Source organism: Triticum aestivum, chromosome 2D (genome assembly GCF_018294505.1).
Source record: "Triticum aestivum cultivar Chinese Spring chromosome 2D, IWGSC CS RefSeq v2.1, whole genome shotgun sequence".
Lineage (NCBI taxonomy): Eukaryota > Viridiplantae > Streptophyta > Magnoliopsida > Poales > Poaceae > Triticum > Triticum aestivum.
The window spans coordinates 328320985-328339536 of NC_057799.1; the positions used below are offsets into that span (position 1 = coordinate 328320985).

At 43.3% G+C, this 18552-nt stretch overlaps 1 long non-coding RNA gene across 1 annotated transcript; it reads left to right on the top strand.

Moving 5' to 3' along the window:
• Positions 1–6364: 6364 nt before the first annotated feature.
• LOC123049286 (uncharacterized) lies at positions 6365–6758 on the top strand. The gene is made up of 3 exons (XR_006423537.1): positions 6365–6427; positions 6550–6602; positions 6695–6758. It is a non-coding gene; the product is annotated as an uncharacterized lncRNA (long non-coding RNA).
• The last annotated feature ends 11794 nt before the right edge of the window (positions 6759–18552 follow it).

Genomic DNA, 18552 nt, shown 5'->3' on the forward strand with positions numbered 1-18552 from the left:
TTATTTATTTTATTTACTATAAAAAATGAACATAGATGCGCCTATAGAGAAAATTCAACCTAAATTCATAATAAATTTCTATGAAATTCAAAGAAATTTACTGTGAATTTAGGTCAAATTCCCTGTATAAGGGCATCTATTTTCACTTTGAGAGGAGCTGGGCTTATAAACTGGTGTGAGCGCCCTTCGGTTGGCGAGGTGGGACTAAACACTGGCCGCAACTAGGACCAGCCCTTTAGTCCCGGTTTGTGGTATGAACCGGGACTAAAGGATGGTGGGCCAGGAGCGTGGCCCATTGGTCCCGGTTTGTCCCACCAACCGGGACCAAAGGGGCCGGACGAACCGGGACCAATGCCCCCACGAGGCCCGGCAGGCCCCTGGCCGCACGAACCGGGACCAATGCTCGCATTAGTCCCGGTTCGTGACTGAACCGGGACTAATGTGAATATTGCCCTGTGACCAAAGCCCAGTTTTCTACTAGTGGAGGTTTGTGCCAAGGAAGACACAAAACCCAGAAGTAGACTTACGTGTGTCCAGGCATCCTCCCTAATCCGCATCGGTATATGCTATGAGATCCTTCGAGCGGGACTTGTATAGTTGAAGCCCATAATGTGACGTGTCTTGCAAGTATCGAAGGATCCTCTTGACAAGTTGCATGTGAGTGTCACGTGGCATATGCATGAACAACAAGCTTGCTAGACAGCATAGGCAATATCAGGGCGTGTGAGGGTGAGGTATTGGAGCACTCCGGCCACGATAGTGCATTGGATTGGAGAGGAGTTGGCCTTCTTGGGAGGACAGTTTAGAGTTGGTGTCTACGGGGGTGGAAACCGGCTTACAATTGAGCATTTTGGCGCGCTCAAGAATCTCGAGGGTGTACTGTTGCTGGCATAGGAAGAGGCCGGAATGGTTGGTGGTGGCATTCATTCCCAAATAATGATGAAGGGCACCTAAGTCGGACATGGAGAATTCCGACTTGAGAGAGTTGATGATGGAGGTGCGTGTTTGTGGAGAATTGGCCATTAAGATGATATCATCAATGTAAACCAACAAGTAGGCAGTGGAGGGGCCGTGTTACATGATGAATAGCGAGGAATCACTCTTAGAAGCATGAAACCCAAGAGACAGAAGAAAAACTTGAAAACAAAGGAACCACATACAAGGAGCTTGTTTCAAGCCATAGAGGGACTTACGGGGGAGACACACATGATCCGTCCTTGAGTAGTCCACAAAACCAGCCGGTTGAGAGCAGTAGACTATTTCATTGAGATCACCATGAAGAAATGCATTTTTACGTCGATTTGATGTATGTGCCATGAGTGGGTAGCAAGGCTCAACACCACATGAATAGTTGCCGGCTTGACCACACGACTGAATGTTTCACCATAATCCACACCCTCTTGCTGCGTGAATCCACGCATAACCCACCGTGCTTTGTAGCATGGCAAGGAGCCATCCGTGTTGAACTTGTGGCGAAAAATCCATTTACCCATGACAACATTACACCTGTAGGCTTAGGCACCAAAGACCAAGTAAAGTTGTTCATTAAAGCACTAAACTCATCTAGCATTGCTTGACGCCAATGGGGATCTTTGAGAGGTGATTTGTATGTGTGTGGTATGGGTGAAATGGAGTTGGACGTGGCATCGACAAGAGATAATCGTTTGGGCATGATAACCAATTTTGGCTCTGGTGGACATTTTGTGTGAGTTATGGGGTGGCTGCACCCGGATTACATGCATGGGTAGAGGTGGCGTTGGGTTAGTGGGTGGCACGGAAACTAAGGTTGATTTGGTGGGGCTAGCGGCAGATGTGGCTGGGCTGGTGAGTGTGCGATCCGAGGGGGATGCAGTGTCAAGCGAGCCGACCGATGCAGAGTGCGAGGAGGCTTGAGGATCGTGGGGGCAGAGGAGACATGCACGCCAGGCAAGGCGGATCCACGCGGGAGTCGAGCGAGCGAATGGGAGGGGTGCATGGCGGCATGAGGCGCAGAGTGCGTTGGTTGGGTGGGCAATGGAGCCACGACAGCCGATGGGGACGGGTGGGTCCCGAACGAGGTAGGTGGGGTGGGGGATCAAAGAGAACCGGTTGGGGGGTAGGAGTGCATCGGCATTTTCTGTGGAGATGGTGTGCCAGGACGTGGGGGCGTGTATAGAAACACCGTTTGTCAAAAATGACGTGACGAGAGACGATGACGCGATGTGTGTCTAAGTCATAGCACCGGTAGCCCTTGTGTTCGAGTGGGTAGCTTAGGGAAATGCACAGGGAGGAGCAAAGGGCTAGCTTGTGATCCATAGTGGTATATAGGTTGGGGAAGCAAAGACAACCAAAGATGCGAAGATGATCATACTCGGGATGCACGCCGTAGAGAATAAAATAGGGTGGGGGGCAATGACACAATACGGATGCTGGTTAAGTAAGTAAGTGGCCGTTTGGAGGGCTTCGAACCAAAAGGGTGGAATGAGGTTAGCTTGAAGGAGGAGGGTGCGAACAATATCGTTCATGGTCCGAATGAGGCGTTCAACTTTACCGTTTTGAGGAGAAGTGCGTAGGTAGGAGAAGTGATAAGCAATGCCATTAGAGTAGAAGAAGGAGCGTAAAGAGGAGTTGATGAATTCCCCGCCATTGTCGCATTGCATGCTCTTAATGATCACATGGAATTGAGTATGAACAAACATTAAAAAAGCGTTGTAAGATGGTGGATGTTTCTGATTTATGACGCAAAGGAAAAGTCCATGAATAATGAGTGAAATCATCCAACACAACGAGATAATATTGAAATCTAGAGAAGCTTACAATGGGAGAACACCATAAATCACAATGGATTAAATCAAATGGCGTAAATGTTTTGCTAAAGGAGGAAGAAAAGGGAAGACATGGTTGTCGACCTAGTTGACATGCACTACATGGTAAATGTGGGGCCTTTTTACAACCACTAAGGAAATCTCTGGACATGGTAGAAAGGGTGTGAGCGTCGGGATGTCCAAGGTGATGATGCCACAGATCCAAGGAGGTGGTGGTAGCGAGGAGTGCGGATGTCGGAGCCGAATTATTGCCAATGAAGGGGTAGAGACCGCCGGTACTAACAGAGATCATGAGAACTTTCTGAGTGTGAAGATCCTTCACAAGAAAACCACACGGGTAAAATTCAATAGAGCATGAGTTATCCTTAGTAAATTTACGAACTGAAATATGGCTTGTAACAACAGTGGGTGAAACAAGAACATCAGTGCGACGAAAATCATGGGGTTGGAGAGTAGTAGATACTATGGCCGTGACAGGGAGATGGTGCCCATTACCAACAAGAATGCTAGAAGGAACATGCTTTAATGAAGAACTAGACAAGCTCAGGTTACCTTGAGTGTCGATCACGTGCAAGGAGGCGCCGCTATCAAGATACCACTCGGGGGATGGGTTGGTGGGGAAGCCGTCGTTGCTGTAGGCGGTGTTGAGCATGGTGAGGTGCTCCCACGATGGAGGCTGGGGCGGAGAGTACCGAGGAGGAGCTGAAGGCACAAGCTGATACATGGGGTACGCTTGGGCATGCGATCCTGGGCGAGGGCCGAGAACGCCCGCGGCATTGGGAGGTACCCAGCCCGAGCGCGGGGACGACAACGCCGTGCTGTAGGGGCCAAAGTAGCCCTTGAATTGGAAGAACTGGGGCTGGGAGCCCTGAGCGCGGCCCCCAGAGTTGGCTCGTCTGCGGCCACGCCGAAGGCCGCGTCGCGGCCACATGCACAACCATCGTCGATGCAATCACCGCGTCCATGGCCAGACTAGGGGTTTGTCTTATGTGGAGCACCCTGGTTGCGGTCGATGCCGCCATCGGAGGAGCGGTCGCCGCGATCACCTTGGTCGCGGCCGTCGTTGCCGAGGCTGCTACCACCCGAGGACCCACAACTAGGGAGGGCAAACGCAGATGCGCTCTCATCGGCGGCACGATGAGCCATGGATTCTTCCGCCAAGAAGACACGCGAGAGGACCGTGTCAAACGATAGCGTAGGTACTTGGTTGCCCAGAGCGACTAGAATGGTGTCGAGACATTTGTCGAGGCTGTGGAGGAAATGAGTGGTGAGATTGATCTCGGTGACGGCGTGGTCAATGTCGGCGAGGCAGTCGGTGAGAAGCTTGATGTTGCGAGCATGCTCAGCAACCGCGAGATCACCCTGCCTGAGGTTGCGGTATTGTCGGTTGACGATCATGAACCAAGCGATGTGATTGTTAAGGAAGAAATCCTTTATCTTCTTCGAGATGACATAGGTAGTGGTGGCGCCGATGACGCGATCAGTGAGAGGATCGGCGAGGGTGGCGTAGATCCAGAGGGCGACATGGGCATCCAACTCAAGGTATTGGGCATCATCATTGGGAGGTGGGGGGTTCTCGATGAGATAGGTGACGCCATAGCGGATGAGCACCATGAGGAAGGACTTCCACTTGTGATAATTGTGATCAGCATGGTTGATCAAGAATTTAATGTGGTTCGAGATATGATCATTGAAAATGGGATTGCAAGGGGTGGACACTGGTGCCACCGGCGGATCATAGGTAAATAGCGGGGCGAATGGGAACCAGCGCCAGCAGAAGTGCTATTGAGGGAAGGGTTTGTGCCGAAGACAAACGGCGGCGAGGACGCCACAGAGGTGGTGGCGGCGGGCGCCGTGCAAGAGAGGGAGCCCAGTGACACAACGGAGCTCGTGGCTGGGGAGGAGGAGGATTCGTGCTCAGCCATGATGAGGGCCCTAGTATCTGATACCAAGTTGGAGAGAATAGTTTCTGTCCTTGATCTGATTACATAGTACAGGTTATACCCGAGAAAGAGAGAGAGTGAGTGAGAGAGAGCCCAAGAGAATAGGCACGTAGGCCAAGGGCCATGAGATCCTGAATAATAGGATCGGTGTATGTACAAAATACAGTTACAACAGACGGTACAATGTACAAGTTCTAACAGTGACAACCATCTAGGTCTCCCGGAAGAATGATCGACAAAACCATAATTTATATGAAACGATGTCAAAGAATTCGGTATGTCAAACAAAATACCATCCAAGATTTTTTCGGGCCCAACAACGTCAGAAACTAGTACAACAACATGAATATTAAAGATCAAGGCACAAACCAACACCTCCTTACTGTGTGCATCATACGATGTAGAGGCCGGGGTACTTTCCTTTTCAAAAAAAATAAAATCAACACCTCCAAAGAGTCATCATTGGTTCTACTCTATCTATTTGTGAAGGATAGATATCGAGCGATGTCACTTAGAGCACCGAGGCAACACCTTCAAGAAGACGATAACTCAAGTTTGTGCACACGACAAATGTTATTGGATCCTAGCATGCATGTAAGGAAAAGATAAGGGTTTTCACAGACGGAGTTGCCTTGTAGGCATTGGGTCACTTGACCCATCTCTATATCTCTTCTATTTAAAAAGAACGTAAGATTCCCATTTCATCTTTTTTTCCGTAACCTCGTCGTCCAACATTTCATGTATATATGATAATCAATCATCTTAATTTACTTACCTTCTAAACTAATAACACTTTAATTACTTACCAAACTTCTAATCAAAATATAAAATAATTCACGGGCAGAATTTGATGAACATTTATTTACACAGTCACATTATTATTGACAGGTAAATCACAAGCTAACGTACTAAAATATTTATATCCCGTTGCAATGCACGATCATTGTTCTAGTCTCTATCTCTACTACTTAAAAAGACCGTAAGGTTTCCATTTCACATTTCTTCCCACCACACCTTCGCCCAACCTTTCATGTATATGATAATCAATCACCTTAATTTACTTACCTTCTGAACCAATTTCACTTTAATTTACTTACCAAACTTCTAATCGAAATATAAGGTAATTCACGGTCAGAATTTGATGAACATTTATTTACACAATCGCATTATTATTGACAGGTAAATCACAAGCCAACGTATTAGAATATTTATATCCCGTTGCAATGCACGCGCATTGTTCTAGTCTCTACTACTTAAAAAGAACGTAAGGTTCCCATTTCACATTTCTTCCTACCACCCCTTCATCCAACCTTTCATGTATATGATAATCAATCACCTTAATTTACATACCTTCTGAACCAATTTCACTTTAATTTACTTGCCAAACTTGTAACTAAAATATAAGGTAATTCACTGGCAGAATTTGATGAATATTTATTTACACAATCGTATTATTATTGACATGTAAATCACAAGCTAATGTACTAAAATATTAATATCCTGTTGCAACGCACGTGCATTGTTTTAGTACTACTTAAAAAAGCATAAGGTTCCCGTTTCACATTTCTTCCCACCACCTCTTCGTCCAACCTTTCATCACTTATTAATTTTTCAATTTAACCAGGGGAAGGGTGTTTACCAGTTTGCCGACAAGTATGGAGCAAACGTTGATGGGTACAGGTAAAAACATGCAAACCCAGACCCATAGTTTCTGTCAGTAAAAACAAATGTCTACATAATTCAGAGATCATGCATGGAGTTTAGCTCTCATGACATCTTATTCGGTTCTTACTACGTTGCAGCCCGATATATACACCAGAAGAATGGTCTCCAAGTGGTGACGTTTATGTTGGAGGTGACATTTCTTTAAGCGTGTCATAAGATGTTTACTGTATCCCAAATTCAATAAATTTGACCTTTTATTTTCTTGATGACTTATATATACAGGAAAGACAAGGCTGTTTCTCTGGGCAGTCACTCTTGCTGGAATTCTGCTGGGCGGTGCTCTTCTCTCATATGATAATCAATCACCTTAATATACTTACCTTCAGAACCAATTCCACTTTAATTTACTTACCAAACTTCTCATCAAAATATAAGGTAATCACGGACAAGATTTGATAAACATTTATTTACACAATCACATTAATATGGGCAGGTAAATCACAAGTTAACGTACTAGAATATTTATACCGCGTTGCAACACACGGGTTTATATATTATTTTGAACTAAAATAATAATAGAGTTCCTTTTCTTGCTAGGCGGATTGCTTCGTCCAACATTACATATTTTTTCTGATGATCATTCCTTGAAAACCGGCTTAATTGTCTCATATTTTAGTGACCTACCAAATAAACTATATTTTCTTTGGCAAGTCAATAAGTAATTACAAAAAATCATAACAGAATTTGGTAAATATTTATTTACACAATCATATAATATGGAATTATGGGCTAATGTATTAGAGTATTTATACCCCGCAGCAACGCACGGACAAATACCTAGTTAAAATTAGAAAATCCTTCACTAGCTTAGTACTAATCACCTTTTTTCTTATAGAAGATGACCCCATTGTCATATATATGATCCCATTGATCTTTTTTTCTAGCTTCGCCTTTCACCTTGGATTAAGGGATTAAATATGAAGAGGATGTGGGACCATTAATCTATGCTAATTGGCATTTCCCAACAATAATATATTGTTTGGCAGTTAATTATTAATTAAGTGGCACTATCTTTTCGACACCGCAGGCTGCTATATGATGCTGATAAGAATTTGCATCTGTCACACATCTATGTCGCTAGACACACTATTTGATCAATCGATCAATCGGGGGACCGGCCGGGGGCAACAAAAGATTCTTGCGTTACTGTCTCTGCCGCTAACACTGCTCAGTCGATAGCTCATCAGAGAGTTACCAGCTGCAAATGCATGCAGTCTGTTTAATTAGGGGATTTGCTAATTCTCATCTTGAAAGAATTAGCGAGCTCTCATCTAACATCTATGCCATTTGATTAATTAAATAAAAATTCACGTAAAATCAAATGATGTAAAAGTTCGATGAAACTTACTCTCTCCGTTCACTTCTATAAGACGCTTCAAACAACTCACATTGAACTGTTTTGGGTGATGTATGAATTGTCTACAATGCCGTCTTATAAGAGTGAACAGAGGGTGTGGCGGCGTCCACTCCCGGCTAGACGGCCCTACCGAGGAGCCGCGCCAGGTGGCTGCCATGTCCTTCTTGCGGCGGTGGCGGAAGGTTGGGCACATCAGGCTATCTGCTTGGTGGCGGACTGTGGCAGCGAGGTGATGGACTTCCACGCAGGTGCTGGTCGGCCAACGACGCTACGGTCCACGGTCTGGTGGTGGTGATTCAGATCTGGTCGGCCGAGTGGGGGTGACTCGTGACTGTAGAGTGCTACAGTGACCTCCCATGGCTCCACGACGGCGGTGGTCACCACATGATCTTCGGGAGCATCATCTCTCAAGATCCAGTGGTTGATTCGGCGGTGAGATGTATATTATGGACGATGACTTGACGCAGAGGGATGGTTGTGCGGCGCTGGCGGGCATCACACGTAGCTGCTGGGATCGCGAAAAAGTGGTGGCGACAAAACATAGGTGACTTCGATGGTGGTGCTACTCAGCACCCGGTCTCGAGCTCCGGGGTGAAAGCCTAGGTCTGAACCGAGCGGTTCTACCTGGCAATGGCGATATTTTTCTTATGTCGTTACCTTGTTGAAGGCATTGCTCGGATATGTTTGAACCGATTTTTCAGGGTGAAAACCTAGATTCTGGCCATGTGCTTGGATCCGGTGACGGCGGCGCTTGAGTGTCGCTCCCTTCTTGAAGGCGTTGCTGTTGAAGAACCTCGTCATCCATGTAATGTCCTGAGATAGTTGGTGCGGATATGGTCATTGCTGTAGTTTGCCGACCACATATCTGATCGCTTTTGGGCTTTTTTTTTCCTTTTTCTCGCCTACACATAGCTTTGGTCTTATATGACTTTGCTATTTGTCAGCGTGTTTTCGCGTTTGTGTTGACTGTGTGTATCCTAGTTATGCAGAGGCCGGGTGTGTGCTCATTGTGTTATGTATCTTCTTGATGCTTCATTTTGAGCAAATAAAATCCACCCTTTATCGAAAAAGAGTGAACAGAGGGAGTAGTTAATTCTTATTTAGATGAAAGCTAGCTACACTCTTTAGTTAACTACACCAAACCAATGAAACCATCATAGAAATTCAGTTTTTCTTTTTGAAATATAGCAATTCAGTTAACTGCATGATCGATCCGCGTCTATGTGTGATGTGCGCATTTTGCATGAGTATGAAGCACGTACTTTCTTGCGCGCACGTACGCGCGCGCACGCGCGCCTATACTTCTCATTAGGCTTCCACCCTATTTTGTATATAAAGCAACAATCACAGTGCACGGTCGAGTGATATAAGATAGCAAGGAAGCCCTCAAACAAAGCAGATCAAAGAATAGCCGCACAACAAAAATTAAACTGAAAAAGATGCCCAAGAGAATAAGACGGCTAGAACACACCGATGCGGCCCAAAACCTACGGTGCCTGAGCCCCACTACATCGTCCCTAGGAGGGTAACGACCCAAACCGTCGCTGCTATCGAGTTCAAATAGGCATGTGTTTTCACCCGAAGCCCTAGCCTAGGGGAGGGACACGCGACAACATCCTCAAGGTGAAAGCGACACTCGTGTGCGTCGTCGTCGTCGTCCGTGCTAAAGCGCGAAGCTTCCATTGAGACCCTCACCTGCACTGCCACGAGGCACCTAGGTCACTAAGTGATGGATTTCAACCCGCCCGAACCAGATATGGGCACCGTCACTTTTGTCAGAAGAAAGCCAGCGAGAGGGCCACACTTCGCCATACCCCACTGCACCGACCACTAGGTACGCGTCGTTGGCTGACTACCGACACGCACCGTCGGAGGGTGCATTGAGCAGCGCCTCATCAGATCTGGACACTCCGGGTCTAAATGAGGGGCCACCCAGGTGATGTCTACTGCACAACTTATTCTTGTAGATTCCTGTTGGGCCTCCTAGCGCAGAGTTTTGTACGAGAGTAACAATTTTCCCTCAAGTGGATGACCTAAGGTTTATCAATCCGTGGGAGGCGTAGGATGAAGATAGTCTCTCTCAAACAATTCTGCAATCAAATACAAGAAATCTCTTGTGTCCCCAACACACCAAATACAATGGCAAATTATATAGATGTACTAATTCGGCGAAGATGGTCATACAAGTTTAGTATGGATAGTAGATATATGTTTTTGTAATCCGAAAATATAAAAACAGTAAGGTAGCAAGTAATAAAAGTGAGCACAAACGGCATTGCAATGCTTAGAAATAGGGTCTGAGATTCATATTTTCACTAGTGCAGTCTCTCAATAGTGCTAACATAATTGAATCATATAAGAATCCCTCAACGTGCAATAAAGAGTCACTCCAAAGTTCTTATCTAGCGGAGAACATAAGATGAAATTTTTGTAGGGTACGAAACCACCTCAAAGTTATCTTTTTCGATCAATCCAATGAGCCATCCCTATAAGTGTCACAAACAGCCCTACAGTTCATACTAAAATAACACCATATGATATGCCTCAACCAACTCTAATGTCACGTAGATACTCCAATGTCACTACAAGTATCCGTGAGTTTATTATTCGATATGCATCATACAACTTCAGATTCATAATATTCAATCCAACACAAAGAACTTCAAAGAGTGCCCCAAGGTTTCTACCAGAGAAAGAAGAACGAAAATGTGTATCAACCCCTATGCATAGATTAACCCAATGTCACCATAATTCGCAAGTTGAATCCAAAACATATATCAAGTGAATCAACAGAACACCCCATTGTCACCATGGGTATCCACATGCAAGACATACATCAAGTGTTCTCAAATCTAAGAAGTATTCAATCCGATAATAGTGAAATCTCAAAGGTAAAAACTCAATTCATCACAACAAGATAGAGAGGGAGAAACACCATATGATCCAACTATATTAACAAAGCTTGTGGCACATCAAGATCGTTCCAAATAGAGAACACGAGAGAGAGAGAGAGAGAGAGAGATCAAACACAAAGTTGCTGGTACATACCCTCTGCACTGAGGGTGAACTACTCCCTCCTCGTCATGGTAGCCGCCAGGATGGTGAAGACGGACTCCGGCGATGATTTCCCCCTCCGGTAGGGTGCTGGAACAAGGCTACAGATGAGATCGCTTCGGTATAGAGGCTTTTGGCGGTGGAGCGAAAGTTCTAGGTTTCTTTCTGGTTTTTTTGGTATTTATAGGAATTTTTGGCGTTGGTTTCACGTCAAGGGGCCCGTGAGGGAGCGACAAGCCTGACATGTGTGCCCTAGGGGGGGGGGAGGGCGTGCCCCCAGGCTTGTCGCTTCCTCGTGAGTCTTCTAGTCCTTCCTCGAAGTTTCGGGGATCTCTTTTGGTCCATAAAAAATCATCGTAAATTTTCAGCCCAATCGGAGAACTTTTATTTCTACACAAAAAACAACACCATAGTAGTTCTGGTGAAAATTGCGTCAATCTGGGTTACTTTCATTGAAATCATACCAAAACCATATAAAATTGTTGTAAACATGGCATGAATACTTCATAAATTATAGATACGTTGGAGACGTATCAGCATCCCCAAGCTTAATTCCGGTTTGTCCTCGAGTAGGTAAACGATAAAAGAAATAATTTATGAAGTGTGAATGCTAGCATAGTGCATAAGTTTGACCAATGTTTATTTCAATCACTTTTCCTAGCACCATTCATAAAACTCATCATGATAAAGTAGCAACCAATTCACATGTTATGGTTCAAACAATGCATTCTCTTGAAACTTAATAACCTATGTTCTTAGTCACCAAACAATCTCAATTCAACTTGTTTTCAACAGAGTCTAAGTAAGATCTCCACATACTCAATAATCATATATTCTTCTATGATTGCTAGTACTCAAAGTATATTTTTAGAATAAATGGCGTCCATCGAACACAGAGTAAGATAGGGGCTTAATATTTCGCCTCCCAACTTATTTATCATAAAGATAATTGTCAACAATAATAATTCATGATCAAATATATTTGATTGGCCCTATATGCCTGGATCTTTCCCCATCACATGATGCTTGAACAACTAAAGAATAATTGAGGTTGAAATGAGAATGCACACTTATTGACTCTTGCATAAAAGTAAAAGTTGAAAACTAAAAGATAGGCCCTTTGCAGAGGGAAGCAGAGGTTGTCATGCGCTTTTGAATTTTTTTTGATGCGCAAGCCCTTAATGCAAAGGAACACCACGTTATATTGCCCCTTGTGATAGCAACCTTTATTATGCAGTCCATCACTTTGATTTCTTTACCATCACAAGTTCGTACAACGCTTATTTTCCCTTGCAAGAAAAGATCATACATATTTTAGGAGCAATTTTTATTGCTTTTTGCACCAATGACTACTTACTCGAAGGATCTTATTCAATCCATAGGTAGATATGGTGGACATGCATGGCAAGAAACTGGGTTTAAGGTTTTTTGGATGCACAAATAGTATCTCTACTTAGTACGATTTTTTGGCTAGCAAAAAATCCTAAGCAAGCACCACATGTTGGAGGATCCATAACAATATAACTTCTATGCAAATATACCTAAACATAACTCATTACGTTGTCTTTCTTGTCCAACTTCAACTAATTTTCTCAAGTTTGAAAATAATTAATGGGTATTCACAATCACAAAAGTTGTCCAAGATAATATATTTATATGTGAAAGTTCTCTTCCTTATACTAATCATTCATGAATTGCTTGTATGACCAATATTGTGATTGTCAAGCTTCAATAGATTTTACTTTCTAAAGCCAATGTGAAACTACTACTAGGCATGATACAAGCATATGAAGCACATATAATTTCAACTTTGGGATGTTCAATTCATTCAACAATTTACTCTTAGGATATAACTAAAGAACGAGAGTAAATGACAAACCACTCCAAAAAGATATAAGTGAAGATCAATGAGTAGTCAAACAATTAAGTAGCTATGTGAGGACTCTCTCTCATTTACAAATTTCAGATCTTAAGTATTTTATTAAAACAACGAAACATATATAAAAGATATTCCAAGAATAGTACATCTCATGCAAAGAGGCAAAAACTTAGGCTCAACCGATACTAACCGATAATTGTTGATGAAGAAAGGTGGGATGCCTACCGGGGCATCCCCAAGCTTAGATGCTTGAGACTTCTTGGAATATTAGCTTGGGATGCCTAGGGCATCCCCAAGGTTGAACTCTTGTGTCTTCTTAATTCCTCTCATAATCACGGTTTCCCTAAATCTCAAAAACTTCATCCACACAAAACTCAACAAGAACTCGTAAGATAAGTTTGTATAAATCAATGCAAAACCTTATCATTATTTACTGTAACAAATTACTAAAATTATAATTTAACATTGCATACTAACTGCCTCTGCATATTTAATACTCCTATCCTCAAATAGAATCATTAAACAAACAAACATATGCAAACATAACAACAATCTGTCTAAACAGAACAATCTATAAAGGATGGAAGAAGATTCATACTTCTTTAACTCCAAAAATTCTGAAAAATACGAAACTGTAGAAAATTGGTCTTAGCTTACTGTGTAAAAATTTGTGACAGCCTGGTTTTTGCCCTCTTTTCTTTTTCTGATTTTGATTGCCATTTGATTTGAATTTGGATTTTTGAATCAACTCAGTTGGACTTAAACCCTTGGGCATACACTTGATTTTCACCCAAGTGGCTCATCTCTCCCTCAAACCATCATTTCCTCTCTGATTAATACCAAAATAATCCTAGGAATATTTTTCATAATTGAAAAATATTCATTTTTCCTTCAAAAACCCTAGTCAGCAACATATGCTCCAAAGAAACCCTAATTTTCTTTGCTCACCAAAATCTGAGAAAATTCCCAAATATTCTTTGAACCTTGGCACACATCCCTGAGAAAAATATTGCATAGGTTCTTGGAATATTTTTGCTACAGAAAATCATTTCTGTTCTGGTCAGAAAATGCAGTTTCTACAGCAAGTATACTTTTCCTTGATCCAATGGAGCTGAAATTTCTAGGGCTTCATTACCCTCCTAAGAAACTACTAATCACCAAAAATCAGCCCTAAACTCTTTTTGGTTTGATCACAATTAACCTCACAAGTTTCTGACCAGAAACTTCCCAGGAAGAAACCAACTCACATAGCACACCTGTGATCAACTCGAACCCATGGAGTGACTCAGATCATCAAGAACAACACGCCAGACACGAATTTATGGCAAGCCGTGGCTCTATGCCAAAGTTCGCGCGGTGACCACGCGTGTGCACGATGCCAATGAGCTAGTCGACGCGCTCTGGATGCCCGCCGAGTGCTCTGTTCAGCGTGTGCTCGCTTCCCACCCCGCCGCGCCTTGCCAAACCTTGCCACAATCGCCATCCCGACGTCCTTAACTCACCTTGGCACTTGCCGACGCCGGAGTTCGCCGCAGCGAGCACGGGCACAACGCGGCCAAGCCAACAGTGCGCTCGTGCCCACTGTGCTCGTCGCCACCCACGCCCTGTGCTCGACTCCGCTCGCCCACAGTTGCTGCGTGAACCACAACGTCTCCCCCCTCTCTCACTGATGCAAATCGTCGCCGGGCGCCGCTTCCAGAGAAATCCGGCGGAGCCTCGAGCACCTCTCCCCCTCGCCTGTAAATACAGCCCCTCCCCAGCCTCTCCGAGCATCACCACACACTCAACCAACCTCCACAACGCCGTAGATAGCCATAGCCCGGCCGGGCAGGCCTCGGGCCGCCGTCCTCGAGCTCGAGCTCGCCGGCGATCCCCTCTGTTCGCCACTACTCATCCAGCCCCTCTCGAGCTCGTGCATCTACTCCAGCGTCTCCGCGGTGCTTCTCTGGTGCCTACTCACCCGGTCGGAGCCCTTGGAATCGACTCCCTCTGCCGTCTTCCTCAACTCCGGCGAGACCCGACCGCAGCCGCCACTTGTGAGCTTGGTTCCGAGCTACTCCGGCCACCTCTCGCCAAGCTACGCGTACGGGCAGGTGCGCCTCGACCTCCTCTCGCGTTCTATCCCTCTGGATCGGGCCAAGGAGCCCTCCTCGCCAGCATGAGCTCCGGCGAAGCCCCGCCGCGCTCTATTTCTCTCTCTTCCCCTCACACCTAACCAGCGGGGCCCACTGCCAGCCTCTCCACTCATGCCCGAAGCGGTACGAGTGGAGGCGTATTCAGAGAATACATCATCGACGTCACCCCCTGGTTCTGTTTTATTCAAATTTAATTCAAATTTTGACCAGAAACTTTGACCAGCTATAAGTTTTAAACCATAAGTCCAAATGAATTGATTCTTTTTGCATTGTGTTTATTTTGAAAAGTTCTAGCAGCACACCAAAATGTAGATTTTCCTCTGTTGTCTAGAATTTCTGGTGTTATTCAGAGTGATTCTTGATATTTTCTTTCTCTGTTTTTGAATATCTTCAGAAGGTGAAGCTTGTCTTGAGGATCACCAGGAGGAGTGTGAACCTCATCTGCACTAAGGCAAGCCACAACAACATTTTCATGGTGTCATTTCAATATTTGTGATTTTTCCAACTTGAATATGAGTTATCTCATACATTTAAATTATTTAAATGAATATTTATTTCTGTTGAATACTTGCCTTGCTTGAAATGCTTAGTTTACAGAAGTTTGAGACTAACTAAGTTAGTTTTAGTCAGTAGAAGTAATATTTGGTTATGTGCTAATGAAATGATTATGAAATGACTAGCTTTGTTATTATTTTCTTAAGTAAGAAAGTAGATTATTTTAAGATAATATCATGGTTAAATTTGGTGAAGTATAATAACCACAGGAGTGGAATGTGTTTGCTTTGATGATGATGATTGTTAGTAGAATACTTGATGATGCTGATCCATTTATTTTTGATAGTATGTGATGCATGATGTATGGTTGCATATTCATGGCATATCATGACACCTGTTATTTTTATTCCAAGTTAAACCTGATAATAGTTCAACTTGAACATACCGTTGATCGGGTCATGGTGCCACTGAATCGAGTTTTTCCCAGTGCAACCACATTTTCCTTTATGGAAGGCCTTTATTCGGTCCGTTGTCATGCCTCTGGTCGGTACCTCCAACGAGGGAAGGTTATGGGCATGCGTTACCCTGGCCTGGTAAGCAGACATAACCTTGTGTGCCCGTTTGTTGTTATGGTACCTTGTCCCCGTTTGGGACCGTTTATGTTTTGCCATGACGGTGGCCGTTGATGCCTTTGGTAGGCACGGGGCCACCCAGGACTTAGCCCAGTGGGAAGTGAGTCGGAGTGGCCGGGAGAGTATCATGGCAATGGGAGGGTTTCGTCGGAATGCCGTTGGTCCACCCGAATGGGAGTACGAGGCCATGGATTCTGTGGTGTGGGTACAGTGCGCTACCTCCGCAGAGTGTAATTTAATCTATCGATAGCCACATTCTCGGTTACGAACACAACTCGTGAGTAAGTCACACCATGGATCAACTTTCCTAAGTAATCATGCACACTAATTATAATCATTTGGCACTGAGATGATGGATGAGAATTGATGATGATTGTGGAAACCAAAGTGTTGGTTTGGTAAGTGGTCTGAATATGATCACCGTTTGGTTACGAGGTAACCCGTTCGGTAAGAAAGTCCGAGGGACTTGATGCACGAGATTATGTTCACTGCATTTGTAGTAGTCTTTTGAATTGATAATAATTTGATTAAATATCACGATATTGTTTGCCATTATGTTTATGCTTGTTGTGAGCTTGCAAGTACATTCAATGTACTGACATGGCGTGTCATGCCAGTTTTCAGGAAAGTCTGACTGGATCGAAGTGCTGCCGTGTCTAGATCGTGTCCACATCAGTGTCCATGTGACATGGAGTCCCGCTCGTCACCGTTCCACTGCCGTGTAGTTGTCGTGATCGAGGCCCCTTTATGTTCACTAAATAATGTACATATTATTCAGCCGCACCGTGTGTGCCGCTTGGCCTCGCTACTTGATGTAACATCGAACTATGTTCTGCTAGTATCAATAAAGCGGTTGTTTTCTGTACCAAGATGTTGTGTGTTGCCAGAAGACTCGATCTCTGGGCTGGCAATGCAAGGTAAACCGGTCGCTCTGAGCCGGGGTGCCAAAAAAATTCAAGATTTTATCAAGTTCTGATTTGTCTGAAGAATTCCTACAATAATAGAAAACTTTCTGTTTTCAAAGAGCACCTCATATACTTGCACACTGAGCATGGTAACGGCTATACTTGCCACTTTTATTGAAATAAAATATACAAAACATTATTCTAAATAACAACAAGCAAATCTCAACAAGTGAAAGAGACGCTCCAAGCAAAAGACATATCATGTGATAAATAAAAATATAGCTCCAAGTGAGGTTACCAATAATGTTGAAGACGAAAGAGGGGATGCCTTCCGGGGCATCCACAAGCTTAGACGCTTTAGTCTTCCTTGAATATTACCTTGGGGTGCCTTGCGGATCCCCAAGCTTAGGGTCTTGCCACTCTTTATTCTCCTCTCATCAATATCTCACCCAAAACTTGAAAACTTCAGTCACACAAAACTTAACGGAACTTCGTGAGATAGGTTAGTATGATAAAGAGCAAATCGTTCACTTTGGTACTATCAAGACAAGATTCAACATTTTTCTCACATAATGACTACCGTAACCTGTCATATCTATAATTTATAGTGACCGATATAAGCCATAGAAACTAGAAAACAAGCAAACTATGCATTGAAAACAGAATCTGTCAAAAACAGAACAGTCTGTAATGATCTGAACAACAACAATACTTCTGTATATACCAAAATTCTGAAAAGTTAGGAAAACATAGGCAATTTTTATATCAATCATGTGTAAAACTTACTTAATTTTTTTTACGTTCCATAGATTTTAAAAATTCTGGCACTGGGCGCAAACGTTTCTATTTTTTGCACATAATCAAGTCAACTATCATCCACACTATCCCAAAGGCTTTACTTGGTACTTTATTGAAACAAAAGCTATAAAACATGATTATTACAATATCTTAATCATGTCAACACATAGAAATAGTAGGTATAAGTATTGGGTTGTCTCCCAACAAATGCTTTTCTTTAACGCCTTTTTAGCTAGGCATGATGATTTCAATGATGCTCTTATAGAAGTAAAGAACTGAAACATAAAGGGAGCATCATGAAGCATATGGCTAGCACATTTAAGCCTAACCCACTTCCTATGCATAGGGATTTTGTGACCAAACAATTTTTGGGAGCAAGAATCAACTAGCATAGGAAGGCAAACCAAGCAAATACTTCAAAACTTTCAACACATAGAGAGGAAACTTGATATTATTGAAATATATATAAGCATATCTTCCCCTCTCATAATAATTTTCGGTAGCATCATGAATGAATTTAACAATATAGCTATCACATAGAGCATTTCTTCCATGATCCACAAGCATAGAATTTTTGTTACTCTCCACATAACCAAATTTATTCTCATTCGTAATAGTCGGAGTATCATATGAAACTCATATACTATAAATTGTTTCCACATTAAAAGAGTAACGTTCAGTTAAAGGATATTCATAATTATGAAAATAATTATCACTACTTTTTGTAACATAAGTATCATCACAATAATCATCATAAGTAGTAATTTTGTTCTCATCATAATCAACTCAAACCTCTTCCAAGATAGTGGAATCATTACTAAATAA